Here is a 25,183-nt window from a genome sequence, read left to right on the forward strand (position 1 = left end):
GCAGAGCCTGAACTTTATCCCGGCTCTAGCAGATTAAAGCCCATGTCACCTGCCTTTCTTTTCACAGCTTAAAGATCGAGGGAGCTCTGATTCTAGCCTCTGCTAAGCTGACCTTCCCTAGAAGCTTCTTGTCTGGAACTCTGGGATTTCTAATCCCTGCAGACCTCTGGGTGGGTGGAATGAGCTCTTGATTTGTCATTGTAAACCTGAGTCTGGCCAGTCACTCTCTGTGGTAGGTCATTGTCCACTCTGTGATGGAGCCTATTAGAAACATGAAGGTGACGATACATCTCAAGGTTGAGGGAGAATGCAACAATGTGATGTGCGATGTGACTGTGGAAACTGTGGTGCTGGCCCTTGTACCTGCCTGAATGGCCCATGCACTGTGCCTCGCCCTGGTCCAGAGACTCCCTGACACCCACAGCCTGCTCCCCCACCTCGTTCTTCTTGGGTCGGTGAGTTTGCTAAACAAATGAAACTAAATATTTTGTTTGCCTCGCCAGATGACTCATCTTGGTACCTTGAAACCTGTATCATCATAGCTAATAGCCCATATCTAGAAGTATCAGAGAGAGAGCTTCCTGTGGGACTGATTGTCCTTAGCTGAGGTGCCTCCACCTTCCTAAACCCACACTGAAGGACAGTGTCCCTGCAGCCTTCCAGAGCACAGGGCAGTTCTGCTCTCACCTCTGTCCTCTCCTCTCCCCAGCCCGAGGGCACCTCGTAGCTCAGGTCACTGGCCTTTCTGGCAGCAGCCAGGGCTGAGGCAGGGCTCTGGGCCCTTGCAAACCCACCTCAATTCCTCCAGCCCCTGATCACATAGTCAGCCCTTTCTGGACCTGAGGGATTCCCAGTGTGCTGGCCTGCTTTGGGGGGCCTGGCCTGCTCAACCTCCCCTCAGTCTGAGGACACTGTTCGTGCAGGCAGGGCAGACCCAAAGGACAAAGCTCAGTGTTACACTGAGAGTCTCCTTCTGTTGTTTTGTTCTCATCATGGAGGCTGTGCTGGGTCAGGTCAGGTGCACTGACAAGTAGACTCCCAGACTGGATTAATGCGCAAGAGACGTATGGGGGATGAAGGGAGCACACAGGAATGGTGGGAGTCTGCAGACAGTGGCACCAGCCTGCCCCTGTGAAAGAGAGGGGCGGGGAAAGGAGAGCTTGTGGGCAGGGCCTCAGCCTGTAACCAGGCTCTAAGAAAGCTTTGGCCAGGCCCGTGGCTCATCCTCCAGCCAGAGTTGCTGGTTGGAGGAATCTCACATCCCATGTGGGGGAACAGTCCTGCCTCGAGACCCCTGCTTGCCAGGGTCCAGCCCCGGGGGTCCAGGGGTTCCCAAAGGTGTGGACGGAGTCGGCGAAGAATGTTTTACACGGAGACAGCATTCAGAACTCTCTAGCTCTCTCTGGCTGGGGCCACAGAGAAAGATCCCGAGGCAAGCTGAGCCTTTATTTTTATAGTCAGAGGTAAAACAAGGTAGTGGTTACCAAAGTTACACTGTTCTTATGAGTTTCACTTGTTTTTGTTCTTGTTGCACTTCCCTCAGCCCATTAGCTTCCCAGGTAAGATCTAGGGAGCGTCATAAGGTCAAGCCTAATTATGCTTAAGAGGACTGTGTCCTCTAAGCTGGGACTTGTTTGTGACTTTGCCAACAGGTCAGTCTGAGGTTTAACCCTATAGCGGCTCCCCACACCTGCTATGTTCAGTCACCCTGGGCCACTTCCCTATAAGGAGCTTAGAAAGGAGAAGTGAGTGGGACAAACTACCACCTCCGTTATCGTAGTGGAACTCGGAACCCCAACTGGTCCTCACCCTCAGCTAGCACCTAGCAGGTCTTGGCAGCGTAGCTGTTGGGTGTAACCCAGACCTTCATTGCAAGATTTCTGCCCCCTTGGCTGTCATATCCCTCTCAGGATTGACACATATGACTGTTCACAGTTGGGCAAAGGAGTGTCAGCAGGTTCCCATGGGTTCAACACATCTCTCTCTGCCCCTCCTCTGATCTGGGTTGATTATTGCCCTCCGCCCCATCTCTCCATGGTGATTCTTCCTCTTATCCACTGATACATGCAGCCAAAGAATCTTGGCAGTAACCATCAATGGTAGTTCAGACCTCTGACCTCTAGTATCTCAGCTCCTTCATCCCCATGGATGTTAGTGAGCCCAGCTCCATGACTACCTCTCTGTGGTCCTCTCTGGCCTGCAAAGGAATGCTACCACCAAACTCCTTAGTGATGCTGGTGTCTCACTGGTGCATTTCCTTTTTCTTTCTTTTTTTAAATTTTTTTTTCCAGAGAGAGGAAGGGAGAGGGAGAGGAAGAGGGAGAGGGAGAGGGAGAGGGAGAGGGAGATAGAAACATCAATAATGAGAGAGAAACATTGGTTGGCTGCCTCCTGCATGCCTTCCACCAGGATTGAGCTAAAAACCCAGACATGTGCCCTAACCAGGCATCTAACCGTGATCTCCTGGTGCATGGGACGATGCTCAACCACTGTGTCACACCAGCCGGACTCACTGGTACATTTCTGATGGCCCTGGTGAATGGGGTGTCCTGCAGATCCTTCCACAGAACATAGGCCTCTCTCTCTGGCGGGCCTTCTGCGCTCAGTAATACATCTATTCTAGCCTAGCCCCTCCCCTCAGCCTCTATTCCTACTCAGCTGTTTGCCAGGGCAGTTCATGCCTTTTCACTTTGCTCAGCCTTAGCTGTCACTTTCTCCAGGCTCCAGGGCAGTTGTCTGCCCCATGCCTTAGGGTCTTTGCCAGGGTGCTAAATCCCACATCTCAAGAAATTACCCACAAATCAATGAATTGTTGCTCATCTGGTCTTATTTCCTGCCCCCCTTATCAAGCCCCTCAATTAGCAAGTAATTCCTCTCACTCTTGGTACAAAATCTCTTTCCTCCCTTGTCAGGCCCAGCACATCCCCCACTGGATTATACTGGCATTTAACCCGCATTCTGGGCCAGGCAACCGGGAAAGGAGGTGGGAGGCTCCCGAGGAGAGGTACAGGGGCATTGCCAGCCTTCCGAGGGAAGTGGGGGCCAGAGGCCCTCCGGCTCTCCCACCTAGCCTTTGACCACTTGCTAAGACAGTCGCTGTCCCCTGCTGAACATCGGCACACCTCACAGTAACCAGCCAGCTCCCCAGTCCTGGGCCTCCCAGGCTTTCAGATGCTTCAGTCGTCACACAGTGATCAAAGGCTCTTTCCCAGGTCGTCACTGGTGAATCTCTGAGCAGTTGTGCCACTTCTCTGTGCCAAGGACTCTCCATGTCCCACATACTGCTCAGAAAAGTGTCCCCTTTGCCCGCCAGGTAGTGAGTGAGCCAGTCTCCAGATTCCATCTTTCTGCCTGTTTTTCTCGGATCCGCTCCAGTACCATTTGTGTTAGCTCAGGTCTTCCGAGGAGCAGGTGCCAGGACAGGATTAGATGTGCACCAGATTTATTGAAGGAAGGCCTGTGAGGAACAGAAGGGCAGAGAAGAAAGCAGGAAGAGAGCTTTCAAGTCTGACCCCTGGGGAGGAGCAGGGAGGAGGAGGATGGTAGGAAGAGTCTTAGGTTGCTGTCTAGTTTTCAAAAAGGTTCCCCAGGCTGATGGGAAGTCCTCAAGCCAAAGTTACCTGTTGGAGGAGTCTCACATCTTGCAGGCCTCCCCAGAGTGCTCGGTCCCTGGCCAGGAGCATCCCATGGGACGTGTGGCCTCAATGCAAGTGCAGTGGTGGGTCCCAGGGACTGCAGCTGGGCTGTTGGGCAATTGATGCTCCCATGGCAGGAGCTCCAAGGGGCACCTTTTCATGGCCGTCAACTTGAGGAGAGGGAGCAAGGCTCTTGGATAAAGCCCTGAGTTTAATTTGTTTCCTTCTCCACTTGGTTCTTGTCTCCTTCCTTCACCTAAATAAGCTCCGACAACTTCAGACCAACCCCAACACTTATCAGTATTTGGAAAGGACACTTTGTGTCTGTGCTTTGGACCTGTGGCCAGTTCCTCAGGCTAAGCAGTGATGTGACCTGAGAGCCTCCAGACCTCCCGCTGAAACCACCAAGTTAGAAGGAAGAATGCCTTTCTTGTCCTGGGGAAGCCCTTGCTTAGGAGAAAGGGGAGCTGGAAGTCAGGCAGGGGGGGGCTTTGGGGGAAATTGGAAGCAGTGCAGCTGGAGAGAGGTGCCAGAGGTGACCTCATGGGAGCGAGCCTGCAGCTGTGATGGGCATGCTGGAGTTGGCTGGAGTGTGAGTTCACTGTTTCCATCACAGCCTTTACTGCTGGGCATCACCATGTTAAGTTGCTGTACTGTCAAGGTGGTGATTGGTGAAGGATGTGCTTCACCTTCCCACCACACAGAGAAATGGGCGGTGGCTCTTTGTTTCCTCCCATCACCTCACTCCATACAGCGACAGTAATGATATTTTGGATGACAAAATGTAGTGTTCATTTGACCTCAGTTTTTCCTACAGGAAGAGAAGGGGATATGAACACTCCCATCTTATAGAGAGGGCAGCCAGTTCCCTGAGAGGTGCCCTACCCAAGGTCAAGCTGTAAACCGGAGATGGAGCCAGCAGGCTTCTCCCTGGGATACTGCCTCCACCCCATGAAACATGGAGCGAACCTGGGACAGCTCCGCAGAGTGGTGCTGCACTGCTATGGGCCCCGCAGGGAGGGCAGCAAGGCCTAGGTCAGCATGGCTGCCTCCTGTGTTGCTTACATTACCTTGGGGTTACAGTAACCCAGTCTCCCACAAATGTAATGTGGCCAGGGCAGGGAGAAGCTCTTAATGAATTGTGTGCAGCAACACCCTTTCCTGCTGCTGGGAAATGGGGGAGGGACATAGCCTGTAGTCACATTTTAAAGCACTAAATTGCCTCAGCAAAGGATTCCCATGCTGCAGGTCAGGATGCTGAGCCGTTGGTGGCAATCAATAGCTCCTCTGCTCCTGCTGCTTTCTAAGGCTGGACTGATGAGAGTGAGAACACGTGGGAGCCACAGGGGGAGATTGTGCTGGACAGAGGCCATGCAGACAGATCAGTGCACATGCAGAGATGCCCTGATCCATGTCTCAGTGTGTGTTAATGTCCACCCCACTCTTTCCCTCCATAGTGCGCACTGGGAAACATTTTTACAATGAACTCACTTCTGTAAAATGTATTTTTAAATTATAACATTAAGAAAGTACAAGAGCCAGCACCAGTTTGGCTCAGTGGATAGAGCGTCGGCCTATGGACTGAAAGGTCCCGGGTTCGATTCCAGTCAAGGGCGTGTACCTTGGTTATAGGCCCATCCCCAGTGGAGAGTGTGCAGGAGGCAGCTGATCGATGTTTCTCTCTCATTGATGTTTCTAACTCTCTATTCCTCTCCTTCCTCTCTGTAAAAAAATCAATAAGATATATTTAAAAAAAAAAAAGAAAGTACAAGAATCTTATGCATCTACTTCAGAAGAGTATTAGAATGAACACACCCACTTAACTATTACCCAAATCAAGAAATAGAACATTTCAGACCCCAACAACTTCCTTTATGCCCTCTCTCTCATCCCAAAGGAATCCATCATCTTAATTCCAAACATGTAGATTAGTTTTACATGGCTTTGAGCTTTATGTAAATGGAATCATTCAGTATATTCTCTTTTGTGTCTGACCTTTTTCTTTCAGCAGCCATGGTATATCTCAGTCTTTAGATCAGGGGTCCTCAAACTACGGCCCGCGGGCCACATGCAAATACAAATATTGTATTTGTTCCCGTTTTGTTTTATTACTTCAAAATAAGATATGTGCAGTGTGCATAGGAATTTGTTCATAGTTTTTTTTTAAACTATAGTCCGGCCCTCCAACGGTCTGAGGGACAGTGAATTGGCACCCTGTTTAAAAAGTTTGAGGACCCCTGCTTAGATCCTCTTTAATTTTTCTCAGTAATGCTTTGTAATTTTCTATGTAGAGGTCTTCCTCATCTTTCCTTAGATTACTCCTAGGTATTTGATATTTGTGATACTATTTTAAATTGTATTTATAAATCTCCTTTTATCTTTATTGCTGATATATGAAAATATAGTTTATTTTTATTGACCTATATCCAGTGACCTTGTTAAATTTATTTTTTTAAATTTAAATAATTTGTTTATAGATTCTTTTTTATTTTCTATTCTAGAGGTCCGGTGCACGAAATTTGGGGGGGGGGGTCCCTCAGCCTGGCCTGCACCCTCTCACAGTCCAGGACCTCTCGGGGGATGTCCGACTGCCATGGAGGCAGGAGAGGCTCCTGCCACCGCCGCTGCGCTCGCCAGCCATGAGCCCTGCTTCTGGCTGAGCGGTGCTCCCTCTGTGGGAGCGCACTGACCACTGTGGGGCAGCTCCTGCATTGAGTGTCTGCCCCCTGGTGGTCAGTGCACATCATAGCGACCAGTCGTTCCACCATTGGGCCGAAACTGGCTCTCCAACATCCCCTGAGGGGTTCCGGATTGCGAGAGGGCGCAGGCCAGGCTGAGGGACCCCACCAGTGGATGATTGGGGCCGGGGAGGGATCACAGGAGGGCTCCAGGGCATGTCCAACCCGTCTTGCGCAGTCCTGATCGGCCGGACCCCAGCAGCAAGCTAGCCTACCGGTCGGAGAGTTTGCCCCCTGGTAGTCAGTGCACATCATAGCAAGTGGTTGAGCAGCCTTAGCATATATATCATTAGCATATTACACTTTGGTTGAACAGCTGACTGATGACCAGACACTTGGCATATTAGGCTTTTATTATATAGGCTACCCAGGCATATCATCTGCAAGTAGTGACAGTTTTACTTTTATTTTACAATTCTCACACCATGTTATTTCTTTTTCTTGCCATATTGTACTGTGCAGTATTTAATGGAAGTGATGACAGCAAGCATCCATGTCTTGTTTCTGATCTCAGTGAGAAGGGTTTTTTCCACACACTTACTTTTAGATTATGAAAAATTACCCTGGAATTTTCTTTAGTATATACTTGATTTTACTTGTCCCCAAGATGAGCTTTTAATTTGGGAATATTTTTCAGTTTGACATGGCAGTGATGGTTTGTGTACTAGGAGCTAGATTAATAGAATCAGTTTTATATTTTAAAGAAAAGGAGCTGATGTTTATCACAAGACCGTGGCTCTTTATTTTAACCTTGTGGAGAAGATCTTGCCTTTTCCATTTTACAGAAGGTTCTTGTGGCTGGTACAGGTGAGCAGGAATTCAAAAAAATGTGTTGGACCGAAAGCTCAGACTGTTCTTACTATTCCCAGTTCCCTGGAAGAATATCAAATGTCTAATCCCAAGGTCATCAAAGTATCACTTTTGTCTTAGATCTCTAAGAGAAAAGTTGTTAAACTGCTTCAATAGGTATATTTAATATCTTTTCCTTTTCCCTCCTCCACATCTCTTTAAATCAATCGCTGTCATCTGTCCCATCCCACTTTCTCTGATTTCTGTTGCCATGGAAGCAAATGTTAGCTTCTGTTGAGTCTCCCAGGAAAGGAAACCTTCCTACCTCCCTGGGACCTTGAAGAGCTGCACCTGCAGCTCTCCTCAGCCACCTGGCTGAGCCACCCACCAGGCCAGGTACGGGACTTCCCTCATCTCTGCTGCCATGTGTGCTCTTGCCTAATGTCAGAGGATGGAGGTGGCGACTGAGAGCTTTCCTCTCCGTCAGGCTGCTTGGGTCATGGCATAGAACTGTGTATTTTTAAGCTCTTTATAGCCTCAGCTGTCCCAGTTTGAGGATTATGAATCCTGTGCAGTTACAAAGACTCTTTCTCTGCTGAGATTTGGAGAGAAGAAGGAAGAGTACAGGGAGAGTAGAGACTCAAACCAACCCTGAGCTGGCAAGATGAGGATGTCCTTGTTATTCTCACAGCCCTCCTTTTGCAGCTCCAATAACTACCCAAGGATGACCCAAGAGATTTCCCTGCAAGGCAGAAAATTCTAGGACACCAGGATCTCTCGAAACTAACACTTTAGAAATTCTCGAAGACCTTATTAAAGAGAGTAAATGTTTTCTTGGTTGATTTAACACTGGGTTGTATTAAAGAAACAACGTTTTTTCCTCCTTGAGTTAAATTTCTTTTGTACAAGTTGGCCTTTCTCTTTACTCATCTTTTTTGCGCTGACTGCAGTTCTCACCATTCTGGGGATCCTCCTGGGGCTGCAGCAAGCCAGTGTGACTTAGAGCCCTTCAGTTGTTTGTTTGTTTTTCCAGTTGCTTTTTAGCATATGTTGACATGTTTTGACCCATGAGAGAGGATGGGTACAATTGGCATATTTGTTTTCTCTATACCTCTACCTGCCACATCTATACCTTTTTTTCAGAGTTTCTTGGCATGACTCATGCCTCTTACTCTGCCTCTCTGGGTGTCTGTCCATCCACAGATTTCTATCCCAGGTGGAGGGGGTGGGTGCGGGGACGGGGGTCCGCGAGAAGAGCCTGCTCTTCAGCTCCTAAGGCCAGCTTTTTGAGCAGATGGCTAAGCTGGGCAGTTTTGAAACCCAAGGAGGCCTGCCCCTTTTCAAGACTTGGAGGAGTTCTAGAAAAGGCTGGTGAAATCCAGGCTACTCCCCGGTTGATGAACAGGCCCACAGTTCCTGGCAAGTGGACATGTCCCTCAAGACGCTCCGTGCCGGTGTGCTGCGCCAGACTCCAGGGCATGTGCAGATACTTAGAGCAGCAAATCTGCATAGACACCGTCTCTTGGGTACCTGGAAGTCCAGAGCCCTGGCCCAGGCCACAGAGGCCTGAGGAGACTCTCACGAAGGTTAGTTAGGAAACGGGCCACATGACTGCGTGTTGGCTTTGAGCCTGAAGAAGGTGCCCGTGGTTGTGACCTCCTGCAGCTGCCTGGCAGGTAACCAGACATGCTTGGCTCTCTCAGCTCTTGGCTATGCTCTCTGTATGGAAGTGTTTCAGATCTGTCTTCATGGCCACTCCCCAGCTCTCTGGAGCATTGTGGCTTTTTCTTGGTGGTTGGGCAGGAAGCCTCCAGAGCCTAAAGGAATTGCTGTGCTTGATGACAAAGGCCATAAATTGATATAAATTACTGAGAGGTTGCTTCGTTTATTGAAGAGGAATTGACATGATTACTCTTTCTCCTTAGTGCACTTCCCCAGTGTCGGCACCCAGGTGAGCAAAGATCTCACTGAGCGACTCAGGAGGTGCCCAACTCATGGCCATTGAGTCAGGTGAAAGCAGTGGCAGACTTACACAGCTACTCTGAAAACGTGAGAGTGGCCGGGGATGTTAGAGGACATGGTTCATTTCCTGCTATTGAGGACCCCACTGTCACCACCATGGAACTTAAGGGCTGTGGGGAGCACTCAGGACTGAGGCCTGCAGAGGCAGGGGTGCCAACTCACCCTTCAGCACCTCCCTCTCGGGATGCCGGCAGCCTCACTCTTCTGCAGCTTCCTCACATGCCCTTCTGGGTATCTCCTCTTCTGTGTCTCACACAGGGGCAGGCTAGCATGGTCATTAGATAAATACCAGGACGTCTGAGTCTTCTGGAACCCTAGGGAGGAAATTGTTCAATAGAACCATGTTGTCGCCTGGTAAGGGATTATTTTAAGCACCAAAAGTTTTAATTTTTTTTTAAAATATATTTTATTGATTTTTTACAGAGAGGAAGGGAGAGAGATAGAGAGCTAGAAACATCGATGAGAGAGAAACATCGATCAGCTGCCTCCTGCACATCTCCTACTGGGGATGTGCCCGCAACCCAGGTACATGCCCTTGACCGGAATCGAACCTGGGACCCTTCAGTCCGCAGGCCGATGCTCTATCCACTGAGCCAAACCGGTTTCGGCCAAAAGTTTTAATTTATACACCTATTGTTTGATAGTGTCAACTGGACATAATGTGGCCCTTCTAAGATTTAGGGTTATTCTCAGTGTTTAGATCGTGATGTTAGAGCGTTTTCCTTGTGGTCTGCTTTGCCTCCATCTACACTGAATGCCCCACAGTGCAGGTGTTTCCATTTGACTTTACTGAGGCCCTGCCCCATCTGTCTTGTGGCCACCTTTATAGTCACCTCAGAAGAAGTCCTTCCCACTCTCCAGCCTGATGTGAGTGTGTGGCTCCATGGGGGTGTGAGATTAGTTAGGAAGCCAAGTGGAGGGTTAGAATTATTCATGAAGAAAAGAGGCTCTGAGTGATTTCCCCGTGAGTCACACTCGACGCCTGGCTCCCACACCTGTGTTGGCTGCTCACAGTCTTTGTGGCTGGTTTTCCTGTTTCTCCCCATGTTTCAAATATTCAAGATTATGTGTGATTGAGTTCCAGACAAACAAGATGAGGCTATGCCTTTTAAATCAACTTTTAACTGAATTGTTTAGTGTATTTTTCATGCTAGAAAGTTCCTTAGTTCTACCAGCCCTCCAGTTTAATCTAAATCTATTCTCAGTAGTCTTCAGCGTAGATCAAAGACCAATTAGCTGGTTACCATCTTTTGTGTTGTAAATATTCTAAAAAACTATCAGATTCTTCAGTGTTCTGTTCTTGAAGCTGAAGAAATTCTTAACCCTCTTAGGCTTTTCCAACTGTCAGTGTCATCAGACGTCACTCTTATGTTGTTCGTGTACTTTAGACCCACAGCACTAGCCTGCGTGCTGGGAGGCAGGCTCCTGCCTTTGGCTTTGTGGAAACGGTTTTGTGGGTCAGGGGTGAGCGTAAAAGCACTTTGCTCAGATCATCTGAGGGATCCATTGCCCAAAGTGCTAAGAACACTTTGTGGAAGCTCAGAAAATAAATGCTCCAGGAAAGAGCCCGCTTATGACTCTAAGAAAATTCTGATGGGAGGTCCATGGGGTGAGTGCATGTCCATCTTCTAATTCTTGTGCCCAAGGACAAGGGCGGTATCTCTGCCCCAGCCCCAGCACGATGCCTGGGGCACTGTGGATGCCCAACAAATGCTGACTGACCAGCTCTGGGCGCAGGCTGCCTCTGCTCTTACCCCTCATGTTCTATGTTCCTAACATTTTTCTATTAGTAACAGCAGACTCTTATCACCTTAAATAATAATAATGAATATGTATGAAATACGTAACAATATGCCAGGTGCTGGTTAAGAATTTTACACATTTATCTCACTCCATCTTCATGAAAGAACCTATGGGGTGGGTCATGGAGGTGGGGAGGTGAACCTGCCTCGGTTACCAGGCAGCCAGTAGACGACTCCCCAGTTTTCCCTTGCTATAGTAAGCAAGAACATAGGAGGCCGCTGCTGCGCTAAGCTCAGGTATAAAGGGAAGCTGCTTGTCCCCAAGGGAGAACCCTGCCCGCCTTACTCATCCTTCCCACCCAGGCCAGGCCTCCCTGGAGACCTGAGGCCAGTGCTGGTCAGAGCCCCAATAAAGCTGGGCTGGAGCAAGGGAAACACAGGAAACTTCAGGAAACATATTCAGAATTGCATTACATACCAAAGGGGTCATTTCCCCCTGCCAACTTAGAAAGTGATCCCTAAGACATTCCTCAGCGCCTGAGGAAGGGCCTTCAGGAGGCTGCCCATGGGCCTCATGGTCGGAGGACCAGTTGCCAGTGTTTTCAGCCCAGACCTAGACACCATTTCTTTGCTTGTTCAGCAAATTTTTTTGGACACCTGCTAGTGCCACTACTGCCCAAGTGTGTGCAACCACAAGGGCCCTCCTCCCTGAGGCAGACAGCCCACTGGGGAAGACATGTGTAAAACAACATCCATGCGCGCTAACAAGGGCCGTGGCGAAGGTGTGCAGAGGGTGCGGGAGCAGGCTCCCAGTGACATGCCCACTCCATGTGGGGAAGCCCACGCAGCTGGGAGCCTGGGAAGTCAGTGTGGGAGGCCCAGCCCATCCAAGGGAGGCAAGTGTTCAGTGGCAGGTGGCAGCGTGGATGCAGGGGACAGAAGCTAGGAGTAAAGAGGCTGGCCAGGCCCTGGCGAGCCAAGCTCAAAGTTGAGAACTAGCTCATAAAGCTCTGCGTTCTATCTTACCAGCCTTTGCTGGAGAGAGGGACCCACTAAGGATCATGAACGGGAGGAGAATGGTTCTCCCCACCCCACCCCTGGCCATCTCTCCCCAAAACTCCATGAGCATTCCCCAACAGAGAGCATGGGTTGTCACTTCCGTTCACACACCTGTATCCACTTGTTTCTTGGAAATCTGTGCTGGGGCACTGGCCCAGCTTGCCTCCATGCTCAGCAGGGTGGGTGTCATTGCTGCTGGCACAGCTGCCGTGGCCATTCCTGGGCAGACAGCGTAGAGCGAGCAGAGGAGCAGCACCAGCCTCTGGAGGTTGGCTGTGGACACTGCTGAGCTGCACACTGCCTGTAAGGATGTCCTGGCGAAACTGGTGGCCAGGTCTTCCCATTATTGCAAATAACCATTTGGCAGTGATTCCACCAACACCAAATGTGGCAGATAAGGAGCTGGGCTTGAGTTTCACAACGATTGACTGGTGTAAGTGGACTGGCATAGATACCATTAACCAGGGAGCGTAGTCACTCTCCCCTTGTGATGGTTGTTGGGAGAGACAAGAGGCCTGATCGTGGGAGGACAGCTGCAGCCAGGGAACCACACAGGGCCCTGCAGGGCATCAGGCAGGGCCTCCACCCCGGTGGGGGCAGCCAGGCTGAGGCCAGAGAGCCCTGGGTGCAGTGGCCTTTGCCAAGGAGAGCAGTGTGCACCTGAAGGAGACCTGGATGGAACCGACTGGTCCTCCCAGTCATGAATGGCTGCCCAGGCCTGGCCTGAGCTGCCTGTGAAGAAGTCCATTGTTCCAGGTGCCCAACGTTCTTAGAGTGTCTCTAAGTCCTGGGTAAACAGGGCCCCCCCTCTGCATCCTAGGCTTCCCTAATAGCAGAACTTGGAGCGACTGGTCAGGGAAGTGGAACCATGGGGTCCAGTCAGGTATTGACACACTGGCCTCACATCTGACTTACCATCCACTCAGCTCATTTTTTAAAAATATTTTTTTATTGATTTCAGAGAGAAGGGAGAGGGAGAAAGAGAGAGAGAAACATCAATGATGAGAGGGAATCATTGATTGGCTGCTTCCTGCACACCTCCTACTGGGGATCAAGGCCGAAACCTGGGCATGTGCCCTTCACTGGAATCGAACCCAGGACCCTTCAGTCCGCAGACTGACACTCTATCCACTGAGCCAAACCGGCTAGGGCCACTCAGCTCATTTAAATCACTGTGAACCTAGTTCATAAAACTGTGGGTCAATATTTTAAAAGTCATGTAACTAATGAAGAGCTGTGCCAGACTCAACACACTGCACCCCAGTGGGTGATAATGACAAGTGTTAGTTCAATGGAAATAGCCCAGAACGAGATTTTTTTAATAATGAGCTGGGTTTCATATTTACAGTGAGGTGGGCTGCCCTTAGACAAGAGTATTCATTGATCAGGTGGCCAACAAATGCACCCAGCACACCATCACCTCGTGTTGGGCCTAAGTGATAACCACCTACAGCAAATAGGAATCTCACAGGAGCAGATTCAGTGAGTCCCACTAGACTGGCAGAAGCTGTCTTAGTTTTGTCTGCCAAGTTCACGTGCCCACCTTCCAGCAGGGGTAAGCTGAAGGGAAGCCGCAGGAACTGAACTACCACTTCTAGGGTAGGGCCTTCTCCTGGATGCTCCACTCCCACTCCCCAAAAAGGCCTTGTTTTCCCCTCAGCATTTTCTGTGGATCATTAAGCAGATCATGTCTCTGAAGTGTTTATTTGTTCTGTAAATATTTCATCAGCACCTACACATGCCCTTGGCCCAGGGATGCAGAGATGAGTGAGTCCTGCTCCCCAGAAAAGAAAACTGCTGAGCTAGTGAGTTGAGCCTTGAAAACTCAACATGACAATGTGGAGAAGGTGGGTTAGGGCATGGCAGGCAGAGAAAGCAGTGTAGAAGCCCCAGGGGGAATCCCAGAGAGTCGGGTGCCCATAAGCCAAGAGCAGGCCCAAAGGTAAGGTGTGGAGGTGCCCATTTCCTCATGACTTGGTTGGGGAGCTGGGCTGAGGCCAGGAGCCAGTCAGTAAGAGGCCTGTAGGAGCCAAGGGAGCTGCAGCCTTAGATGCAAGAAGCCACGTTCCTGGTGCTGAGAGCCTCCACGGGCCTTGCTGCCCTGGCCAGCCCACTCAGGTAGCCCCCCAGCCTCTGTAGATCTCAGTCACTGGGCTCAGGGAGATGCGGAAACAGATTTCCTCTTTATTGCTGAGGAATCTCTATTTAGCTAAAGAACTCAGATTCCTGTTTTGTCCAGTCCAGAACACCGTTTTCTCCTGGACACATTACCCTTTCCTCCACTTGCACCAGGTGGGCCTGGACCTCAGCTACTCTGGCAGGCCCTTCCCACCTGCAGGTTGGTGGTGGAGAATAGGCTTTGGAGTGAAAAAGACCAGTCTCCAGATCACAGCCCTGTCACACTCTGGTTGTGTGACCTATGCGCTCACCGTACTTGGCCTCTCAGACACCCATTGTCTCTCTGTGCAGATTAGGGCCTTCACACTGCTCCCTGTGCAAGGCTTCTCTGCGGATTCGATGAGATGCCTGAGACCAACCAGCAGTTGCTCTTTTTCTGTAGCTGTTAATGGCCGTGTGCCTGGGATGGTGGCCCTGCTCAATGGGAGCTGCACCCAGCAGCAGTGGGGCCAAGAGCATCTGGAAAGGTGAGCAAAGCATGCTCCAACTTGCAAAACCAAAGCAGCTTGGGTTCCCAGAACATGTGTCTCATCTTCCCTTATCTGTGTGTGTGTACAAACAACTGTGTATTCCAGCACACTCTTGTCTTTCGAAGAGCTTCATGCCCAAAGCCTAACTTTAAAATCAAAATCAAAATTGATCCCTCCCAATGTCAGTTGGTGACTTCGCTGGCCCCGCGGAACTTGTCCTAGGCTACAGAGCCAGCCCTATTGTTGGGCTGGGGCATGAAAGAGACCCTAGGCCTGCGAGTCTAAGCAGAGCAGCAAAGCCGTTGAGGGTCCTGCGGTGGTTCCCCAAGGTGGCTGGGCCTCTGAGCATCTTGGCCACACCTCCTCTGGTCAGCGGTTCCAATTCCAGTTGGATAGCAGCTAGAAGTGGAGAAAGGCATGTGTGTCAACACCGTGGTGGAGCCAGCAAGCCCTAATTGCCCAGCTCTGCAAGGCTGCGAAACTGCCACCTGGTTCTGCTTAGGGGGAGTTTTCTGCCATGAGGAAGTCCGGCACAGCCGCGTTCAGGCTTGCCCTGTGCCTCCCGAGCAGAGTGCTGAACCTCGGGAAGGGAGCGAGGCTTCTCTTTACGCTGACAAAGGGCTTTCTGCCTGTCAACCAGCTCCCCAGCAAGCCCCCACCCCCTGCCTACCGCAGCCACTGGGCCTCCCTTTGGCAGAGCCCAAGGGCCCGTGCTTCGGAGGCCTAGCCTCTGGAGACTTCCTTTTGAGCTAGAAAAACAAGCAGCTGAACCATGCCTTGCTGTAGCTGGGCCCCGCCTGCCGAACCTATAGGAAGGCCTGGAGTGGGTTCAGCCTCACAGAAGAGGAAACCTGGCTCCAGCCTCACCCACAGGGCCTGTTATGTCTGGCTCCAGAGGCTTTCTCCTCTGGGGTTTTCCATGCCTGTGAACTAGGCCCCATTCATTTCCCTGTGGTTTCATGGGAATGTCCAAAACGCTCAGCAGGTTGCAGCGAGCCCAGGAGGAGAGGGGTCAGCGAGAGGCCCAAGCTCTGACGTGTGGGCGGCCCTGGGGCTGCAGCACCCTCCACTCAGTAGCTTGAAGTGGGGTGCCCAGTCAGCTGTGGGTGGGCGCCCATCAGTCAGTCTGCTAAATTTCCTCTGGTGGGCTCCCCACCCACCCTGGCCTACTCTGCTTGCAGCTCCCTCTCTCCAGGCCTCCGCTTTCCAGCTCCCAGGCCACCAGCTCCACCCTGGCCTGGCCTAGGAGAGAACTGCAGCAGAGAGCTTCAGTTTCCCAGCCCAGCACTCTCACTCCAGTGCTCCTTGGCCACTGCCTCCCATCAGACCCCAGCACCAGGGCCCTTCCAGTTTCCCGCCGCACTACACTCAATTTAGGGCTGCAGGAGAGCAGCAGGTCCCCCATGAGGGTGGCCGCTGCCTCCGCCCCTGCGGGCTGCTCAATCATGGAGAAGGGGCATTGCTCAGGTACAAAGCTCTTGTGAGAGGCACAGCTACCTTCAGGGCTGTCCGCTGCAGAGCCTAGGGGTTCCCAGGCCCACTTTGAGGATGTGCCCAAGTGGGGAAGGTCTACTCTTCAGAAGAAATGAATTGGAGACAGGCTAGAAGCAATTCTAATCAGATGTCCCAATTATCAATTTTCACCAAAAGTTAATTGAACAATCTCTGTGAGTGGCCTGATTCCATTTGCATGAGAATCCCATGGAGTTGTGACAAGTGCCCTGGTGGCTGAGGGCAGAAGAAGCTCTTCTAGCCTCTCACTTGGTCTTGGTCTTTGAAAAATTGATGCATTTTCAGGTTTGGGCAACAGCCATGCCACTGCCCTGGCTGCCTGGCTCCTGGTTGTTTCCAAAGCCACTTTCTGAGTGTTCTGAGTGTGGAAGAGGTGGGGCGAGTTTCTCATCTGGTTTAGCTGGTAAAATGGATCTGGAAACATAACATCCTCGGAGGCCCTGCCTCTCTTGCCAGGCAGTGTGGAGAGGGTAAGTGCAGAGGAGCAGCGAGCCCAAGTTCGAAAGCCCTTAACCAGCAGGCTGGGGAGCTCGGCCTGCCTGCCAACACCAAGCAAGGGGTGGGGAGAGTCCTGCTACCGGCAGGCACCAGCTTCCTCTGCTGTCTAAATGGGCCGAGTGCTAAGGGAGAGGACAGCAGCCTGCTGGGCTATGGTCAGCTCAGCGTTGACCTCGATCTGGACCATGCCTCCAATGCCACATACAGGGACCAGTGCCCCCTACCCGGGTCTGCCCGGAGAGACTGCCCTTCCTTGGACAGCCTCTTCCTCCTCAAATGCTGGCTGGCCACATGCTCAATCTCAGGTCTTTCTCACAGTAGCTCCTTTGCCTCTGAAAGCACATTCAGATCTTTTAAATACTTAAAACAGCAATCAGAAAACATTATAGAGAAAACCCTTTAACTCTAGTTTCTTTCACCAATAAATGTATTGAGAGTTGTCCACCCTTAACGGCCTCCCTCACTCTTCAGTCTCTGGTTTTCTGAATCAACTTCCCTACCCCACCGCTACTGAGACCCCAAGCTCCTACTTGCCAAATCCAGTGGCCTCTCCAGCCCTCCCTCTTCACCACAGCGCCAGCACTGTGTGCAAACTGCCCAGCTCCACCTTATGCCCTCCTTGCTCTCATGCCACTTTCCTTCTTGGCCACCTCGTCACCCTCCAAGCCCCCTCCTGTCTTACCCTTCTGTGCCCTGTGACACGGTGACAGTTGTGTCCACTCTGAAGCCTCACCTTGTATGTATCTTAGACTCCGGCACAACCTGCCCTTTCTTGCTGCCTCTGGCTTCTTGCCAGCCCTCAGACTCTTCCGCTTCCATCCTAATGGCATGTGGCCTCTGGTCCCCGTGTCCCACCATTGCTGGTTCTTCTCCTTCATGTCCATCCCTCGTCCTGCAGCTCCCCAGACCTCTCAGATGAAGCCCCAGCCCCCCCACTGCACAGCCCTCCTTGACGCCTTATTCACCAAACATGCCTTTTTTTTTCTTCACATCTTTACACCTTCATCCCTTTGTGTAAAGTATTTCCCTCCCTGCCATCTCTTGGAATTGATCTTGCATTTCTAGACATATCTTCTTTTCAGGAGGGCAGGCCAAGGATCTCTGGTGGCAGCAGGGCCTCAAGGTCACACAGCCCTGTTCATGAATCCCAGCTGTTCTCAGGGAGTAGGGGGATGTGGGGCCATCTCCTTCCTTTTTTGTATCCACACAGAGAGGGATTAAAAATGCCTCCGCGGGCCGCAGGAAGGTTTCATGGGCTGCACTCACATGTCGTGCTTACTGGTGTCTCATCCCTCTCTCGCTGACCCAACCCACAGCAGCAGCTCAGAAAGATTTGAGGATGAATAAGAGTACGAACAGGAACAAATGAATGGCTCCAGTTGGGAGGTGTAGTACTCTGGCTTGTCATAAGTGCACATGGTGCTCTGTAGACTGGGACAGGGAAAGAACAGGAACAGGCTGTGCTCTCTGGCCTGTTTTGGGGATGATCTCAGTCAAGCTCTTAGGCAGAGCTTTAAATTAATGACAACCTCTGGCAGCAGTGTAAGGAGTCAAAAGTAAACATATGAGGATTGTATGCCCGAACAGAAAGGGGCATGGCGGCAGGGACCTAACCCTCAACTCCTGAACATGCCCCGTCCTGTGAATCCTTCATTCTCCGCAGGTTTATTGAGTGGCTACACTGTGCCAGGCCTTGTACTGGGACCAGGGGAGGCAGCATTGGAGTGGGGGTGAAGGGATTGGGGGAGATACAGCCCGTGGTCAGTGATGTGGGCTAAGTGCCGAGATGGGCTAGAAATGGGTGCCCAGGGAGCGCATAGAGTGGACACCTCATGCTGCCTCTCCACAGGAAGGGACATCTAAGACAAAGAGATGGGAGAAGAGGAGTCTAGGATTCTAGGCTAAGGGAACAGCAGTGCAAAGGGACAGAAGAAAGAAACAGCCCAGAATTCAGTATGGTTGAAGTGTGTGTGGGGAGGGGAGGAGGAGGGGAGGGGGAAGAAGTGATCTGGCACATGACACAAAGCTTTGTAAAGTTCATTTTAGGAGGAGGTGGAACTGTCTGGAGGGTAGTAGTAGCTGCTGAAGGGCTGCAGGCAAGCGAGGAAAGTAACCAGATTTGCCCTGGAGAAAGAATACACCACTTTGGGCGTGAAAAAGGAAAGTAGGGAGATCAGCCCTGGCGGGTTTGGCTCAGTGGATAGAGTGTCGGCCCTCGGACTGAAGGGTTCCAGGTTTGATTCCGGTCAAGGGCACATATCTCAGTTGTAGGCTTCATCCCTGGCCCTCATTGGGGTGCATGCAAGAGGCATTCAATCAATGTTTCTCTCTCATCATTGATGTTTCTATGTATCTCTCTCTCCCTCTCCCTTCCTCCCTGAAATCAATAAAAATATTTTTTTTAACAAAGAAAAAGAAAAAAATAACAGAGAGGCCAGTTGGTAAGAGATGGAGGCCTGGATTTGGGGTGACATTGTGGTGAGAGCACAGCAGACGCCTCTAGGCATCTTGCCATGGTCAGCCAAATGCTGGGGTTGGGGCCACTGGGGTCAGTTATATCCACTCTGTTGAGCAGCAGAGCTGGGATTGAAGGCAAGCTGCTGAGGTGATAACCACTAGCCTCTCCACCCCTCCAGGTGGCTTGGCCTGAGCAAGGAAGAAAGTAGCACCAGGAGAGGTCATGAGCAGGAGCCTCACCATAGGACACCCCCCAACCAGAGGGCCTTCTGTGGCCACAAACACAAAGCAGAGCCACTGCCTTCCAGATGAGCAGAGGGACACTCAGTCCAGTTCCTTGACAGTCAAGGATGGACAACCTTCTTCTGAAAGGGTAGTGTTTTAGCCCAGTTCTCATTTACTAGTAGCCACTGCCTGATCCCTGCCAGGTGGTGTGGCCTTTCCCAAACATTGCCCTTTAAGATGTGACCAAACACGTTCAGTCATCACTGAGCAGCAAATGCTGCATCCAATAAAAGCCACAATTCACATTAGCATCCTAAAGGCGAAGGGATGTCCTATAATAATGTCAAACAGAATAACCTCCAGCACTTCATATGTGTTTATTCTTTAATCCTCACCTGAGGGTGTGTTCTTATTGGTTTTAGAGAGAGAGGAAGGGAGAGATAGAGACAGAGAGAGGTCAATGTGAGAGAGAAACATTGATCGGTTGCCTCCCGTACATGCCCTGACCAGGCATGTGCCTTGACTGGTAATCGAACCGGCAACTTTTTGGTGCATGGGACAATGCCCAACCAACTGAACTACCTGGGCAGGCTATCCTTTATTCTTTAAGTGACAGTAACACCTTTTGGGAAACACCATTCTAGACCAGAGTCGTCTTTGCTGTGGGAGGAGTGTGTGTACTTGTGTGTAGGTTGCTTGCAGTCTAACCTGCCATCTGCCATAGCAGGTGAGGGACTCTGACACCTCTGGGCTTGCTCAGCTGCTCCCTGGAATGAGTAGCCTCTCACCTGTCCTCTGCCTCGCCCTCCAGCACCTGGAGGCCCAGAGCACAGGTAGGTGGGATGCTGCAAGTGCTTGCCTGGTCCCCCAGTTGGCCATGCAGTTGTCTATCACAGCAGAGCCCGCCCCAGACCTCCAGAGTGGTGGACCCCCAGTAGTACTGGCTCCAGATGCTCAGCAGATGCCAGGCCTGGGACTAAGGCCTCATCTCCGAGAGCTTGGCTTGCTGTTCTGGAAGGTGATCCTGGCTGGCGGCCATTCCTGAGCCCCTATTTAGAGCAGTTGTCAGGCAGTTGCTGAGTTCCAGCTTACCCTTCACCCCCCTCCCAGCCCCCCCCAACCGCCCCCCAGCAGGACTGAGTGATCTCATGCCTGTGCCATGCTGGGAGGTGGGATGGGAGGGGGAGGGGTTATGATCAGAGCAGCGTGCAAGGCTCCATCTCCACTTGGGTTCCCAGACCCCAGTGTGTGCAGTTTGCTCTCAGAGGTGTGTCCTAACCATCCAGAACAGCTCCGGACATCATCTAAGGCCTGGCTGTGGGCCTGTGCATACAGCACTGCCATCCCCAAAAGAGGAAAGAGAAGGGGTGTTGCTGATGGGGTCAGCTGTCAGAGCTCCTCTTGTGATCACCCTGCTGTTCGCTTTCCCTGGCTGAGTGCAGCCCTCAGTCCCAGAGCTGGCTTTGGTGAAGGAAAAACGCTGAATGGGAGCCCAGAGACCCTGGACCTTGGGCAACTTATAAAGGGACACTCTTTCCTGCTCAGAATTTCCTGGGTTCTAAGATGCTCCTGCCACGTCCCAGGTCCTGTGGGAGGGAGATGTTGGGGGCCCCCTGCCGGTCCTTCTGGAGAACTGACCCGTGGGGGACCTGTGACACTCGCCCTGGCTAGCCCAGTTTTCCCTCCTGTGGTGCCTGCCAAGTTTTGACAGTGAATCCTGAACTCTGGAATCTGGTTGCTGGCCGCTTGGCTTTTCCTTGGCTTTTCTGTTCCTGCACTCCTTGGGGACCCAGTTCCGTCTGTGCTGCACCCCTCCAGCCATCCCAGGGCTTGATCACCAGGGCTCTCCAGGCCCCACTCATGCTCACTCGTTGGCAGGTTCTCCTTATCCTCCCTCTCCCACCTGCCGCTATAAGAAGAATTTTAAGGACAGGTTGTGGGAAAACGATCCGTGCAGCTGTGCTAAAACAGTAATGAGCCATGGTGGCACTAAGAGAACTGGGCTTATTACTGCACAGCCTCCCAGTTTGGTGACATTGACATTTTTCTGGGATGAATGCTTGATATCAGTGAACTAATTTGGAGAGGATTCCACAGGCTGCCCTCCTAACTCCTGCCTCTCTGTTGCAAGGGAGGGGCCGAGACACTCAAAGAGAATTTGAGCCCCCCAAAGGCACCATGGCCCTGCCCAAGGTCGGCCTCTGCATCCAAAGTTTCGCCTAACTTTGCTCTCAAGGTCAATAAGAGCACACTTGTTTTTCTCTCACCAGCCTCAGGTGACTCAGCACTGTATTGGGGGTCCAGGGAGGACAAGGAGTGGGGTCACTGGAGAAGCAGCTTGACTGGGGTCTGTTGTCACTGTCTGGGGCTTTAGACATTGGCCCTTCCTTCCCCTTCCTTTCCCTCCTATTCTCCTTACCTACAACCTTGAGAAATAAGGCAGGGCCCTAGCTGGTTTGGCTCAGTGGATAGAGCATCATCCTGCAGACTGATGCCCCAGGTTAGATTCTTGTCAAAGGCACATGCCGGGCTCAATCCCCAGTAGGGGGCGTGCAGGAGGCAGCCAATCAATGATTCTCTCTCACCTTTGATGTTTCTATCTCTCTCCCTCTCCCTTCCTCTCTGAAATCAATAAAAATATATTTTTTTAAAAAAGAAGAAGAAGAAGAGAAGTAAGGCAGGAACTGGGAACAGGAGCTTGGCTCTGCCTAGGGAGGCTGCCCAACATTTTGACCCTGGAGGGGAGAGCCAAGTGAGGGGACAGGCTGAAGGCGCCTCAGCTCAGCCCTGCTACTTTGCCCTATAGCCCTGCTGTGGGGACATGCTGCCCCCTGCTGGCCATGCTGGCAAAATGCAGCCCAGTGTCTTCACCCTAGCCTGCTGCTAGGCTGGAGATGGGGTTCCAAACCCACAACTATTCTCTGACTGCATGGGAAGGCAAGCCTAGACCTGCCTAGCACACAGCAATGTTTGTTGAGTGAACAAACGAATGAATGGATATATGTATCTGAAGAATTTAGGAGGTGATGGCCTGCAGTGTCTGATCAAGAGGAGACAATAAATCAGACATTTATTGAGCAGGAATTGAGACTCCTCTTGGGTTGACAAAATCCAATAAGAAAACCAAATATGAAGAGTTAGGTGATGCTAGACTATTACACAGGTGACCGTAGAGCAGCCTGGGCCTGTAGGGAAGGCATGGCAAGGGTGAGGAAGGGGGATAGATGGCAGGGATGAAAATCACAGGGCACTCGGAGACACCCAGGCTTGCCACTTGGCATGGAAGGCAGGGAGAGAGGAAAGCACCCCTCATGTCTTGAGGCACAGGATTGGCCCTAAAATATGTATTATTCCGGCGTGAAGAGGTGCTGTTTATTATTATTCCTTTTCTACATTTGAGAAAAAGGAGGGTCAGAAAAGGCCCGTGACTTGTTCAGGGTCCTACAGCAAGAGCATGTGAGCCCTGGCAGGGTAGCTCATTTGGTTAGAGCATCGTCCCAATATGCCAAGGTTGTGGGTCAATCCCCAGTCAGGACACATACAAGAATCAACCAATGAATGCATAAAAAGTGAAACAACAAATTGATGTCTCTTTCTCAAAAAAAAAGAAAAGAAAAGAGCATGTGGAACCAGGTCAAAATTTCACCTGAGATTTTTGGTGGTTGGGTTCAGGTGCTTGAACTCAAGGATTTTTCCACAAGGAGTAATGTGCTCAAGGACAGATGTGGGGAGGGAAGGATCAGGATGGCCACTTTAAAGGCTGTTGGGGCATCTCAGTGGTAATGAAGAAACTCCTCGTTCCCCGCACTGGCTTCCTGTATGGTACATAGGCTAGCAGAGGTCCAAGCCTGTGTCCTATACCCAAGTTGTAACCCTGCCCCACTGTGCGCTGGCCCAAAGCATTGCCTGTAGTGGAGGGGCTATGAGTGTAGGACTTATAGAGAGGGCTTCTGGGAGAGAGATGTGCTGTTGGGACAGCTTGGTAGACTAGAGCCAAACTTCTGCTGAGGCAGACTCAGTCTGGGGGGAGGAGGGGCTTCACACACTCAGGCTCCCCCTCTGCCTGACCTGCTTCTGTCACTGGCTACTTTCCTTCCTTCCCTCCTTCCTTTCTTCCCTCTTTCCTTCCTTTCCTCCTTCCCTCCTTCCTTCTCTCCTTCCTTCCTTCCTTCCTTCCTTCCCTCCTTCCTTCCTTCCTTCCTTCCTTCCTTCCTTCCCTCCTTCCTTTCCACCTTTCCTTCCTTCCTTCCCTCCTTCCTTTCTTCCCTCTTTCCTTCCTTTCCTCCTTCCCTCCTTCCTTCCTTCCCTCCTTCCTTTCCACCTTTCCTTCCTTCCTTCCTTCCTTCCTTCCTTCCTTCCTTCCTTCCTTTCTTCCTTCCTTCCTTCCTTCCTTCTTTCCTTCCTTCCTTCCCCTCCCTCCCTCCCTCCCTCCCTGCCCTTACTTCCCTCCTTACTTCCTTTCCTTACCAAAGGATACTTTTCCCATTGATTTTTAGAGAGAATGGAAGGGAAGGAGGGGAGAGAGAGAGAAAAAAAAAACATTGATGTGAAAGAGACACACTGACTGGTTGTCTCTCGTGCGCCCCAACCAGGGCCAGGGCTCGAACTTGCAACTGAGGTATGAGGTATGTGCCCTTGACCGAGAATTGAACCTGCAGACCTTCGGGGTTCCACTGGCTGGCACTCTAACCACTTAGCAACCCCAGCCAGGGATCTTTTTTTAATTTTTATTGTGAGAATACTTTTGTTAAAGCTGGGGACAGTGAAACAGGAAGAGCTTAGGATAAAAGAAGCAACAGAAGAAAGCTTAGGCGGGCTGCTTTGGCTCTCTAGAAATGTTATAGGAAAGAGATGAGCCAAGGTGGGGCTGCTATCAGCTCACTGGAAAGTCAGAGAAATGGGGGCCTTGGAGATAGGTTCAGGGGATTAGCCTGGGATGAGCTGTGCCGCTGCTCATTACTCCCTTAGTTCCAAGTCTTGTGGGGATCCTTAGGATTTAGGAGATACACGCCTGAGAGGGAAGAAAGGCACGGGCATGCTCCCAGGAAGGATGGCACACCTGGCTACTTTATTTCCAAGAGCTTGGTCAGGTGACAGGGCTAACTAACTCTGCAACACTACCCAGAAAGGGGAAGTTCATGCTGGGCTACCAGCTACTACCTGGCTTGCTGGAGCTTCCTCCCTGAGCTCTCTGCCTTGGTGGGAGAAGCACAGGTTTGACATGCAACCTGGAGTTCAGATTAAAGGCAGGGGAGAGTCTTTCCTATTCTAAGCAAGACTTTCCCCACTCAGGGCACCCTGGCCCCCATGGCACCAGGACATGCCTGAGCCCCCTTCTCAGAGACCTCAGCTCTTGTGCACCATCCGTATGATCTGTGGGAGCCCCAGGTGGGGGAGCACCATGTAGGCTGCTTCAGATTAGGGATGTGGGTGCTGACCTCAGGCCTCTGTGATCCAGCTTCCCACTTTGCCTGACTCTTCAATTCTGGCACACTTCCTCCTCCTCCATCAGTCCCCTTCCTCCCCTTGGGCCCCTGGTGAGCCTTATCTATTCGTACTTATTGTTGATCGTAATTACTCTAAAGTAAAGCAGAACTAGAGCGTTAACTCCTAAGAGGTTGACTGTCCAGGGTTTGAACACCCCATTAGCACCTTTGCCTTGTCCCAGGATGTGTGAGGTCACTCTTGCTGTCTTGAGGACTGTCTCGTTCATCCTCAGAAACCCTCATCTCCCCAGGAAGAGAGGGAGCCCTCTGGGTTCTTGGGGCTCATTGTTTTCTTACAGAGATCTTCTCTGAGCACTTTCTGTGGGTTAGACGGGGTGCCAAGCCCCGGGGCGAAGCAGAGAATGGGACAGA

At 51.2% G+C, this 25,183-nt stretch overlaps 1 protein-coding gene across 2 annotated transcripts in view; it reads left to right on the plus strand.

The window, feature by feature from the left end:
• Nucleotides 1-25,183, plus strand: part of DIS3L2 (DIS3 like 3'-5' exoribonuclease 2) — a 325,776-nt gene that overhangs the window by 293,921 nt on the left and 6,672 nt on the right. The gene's annotated exons all lie outside the window — the stretch shown is intronic.

The sequence above is a fragment of the Myotis nattereri genome, assembly GCF_964212035.1.
Source record: "Myotis nattereri genome assembly, chromosome: 7".
In the NCBI taxonomy this organism is placed as follows: Eukaryota; Metazoa; Chordata; class Mammalia; order Chiroptera; family Vespertilionidae; genus Myotis; species Myotis nattereri.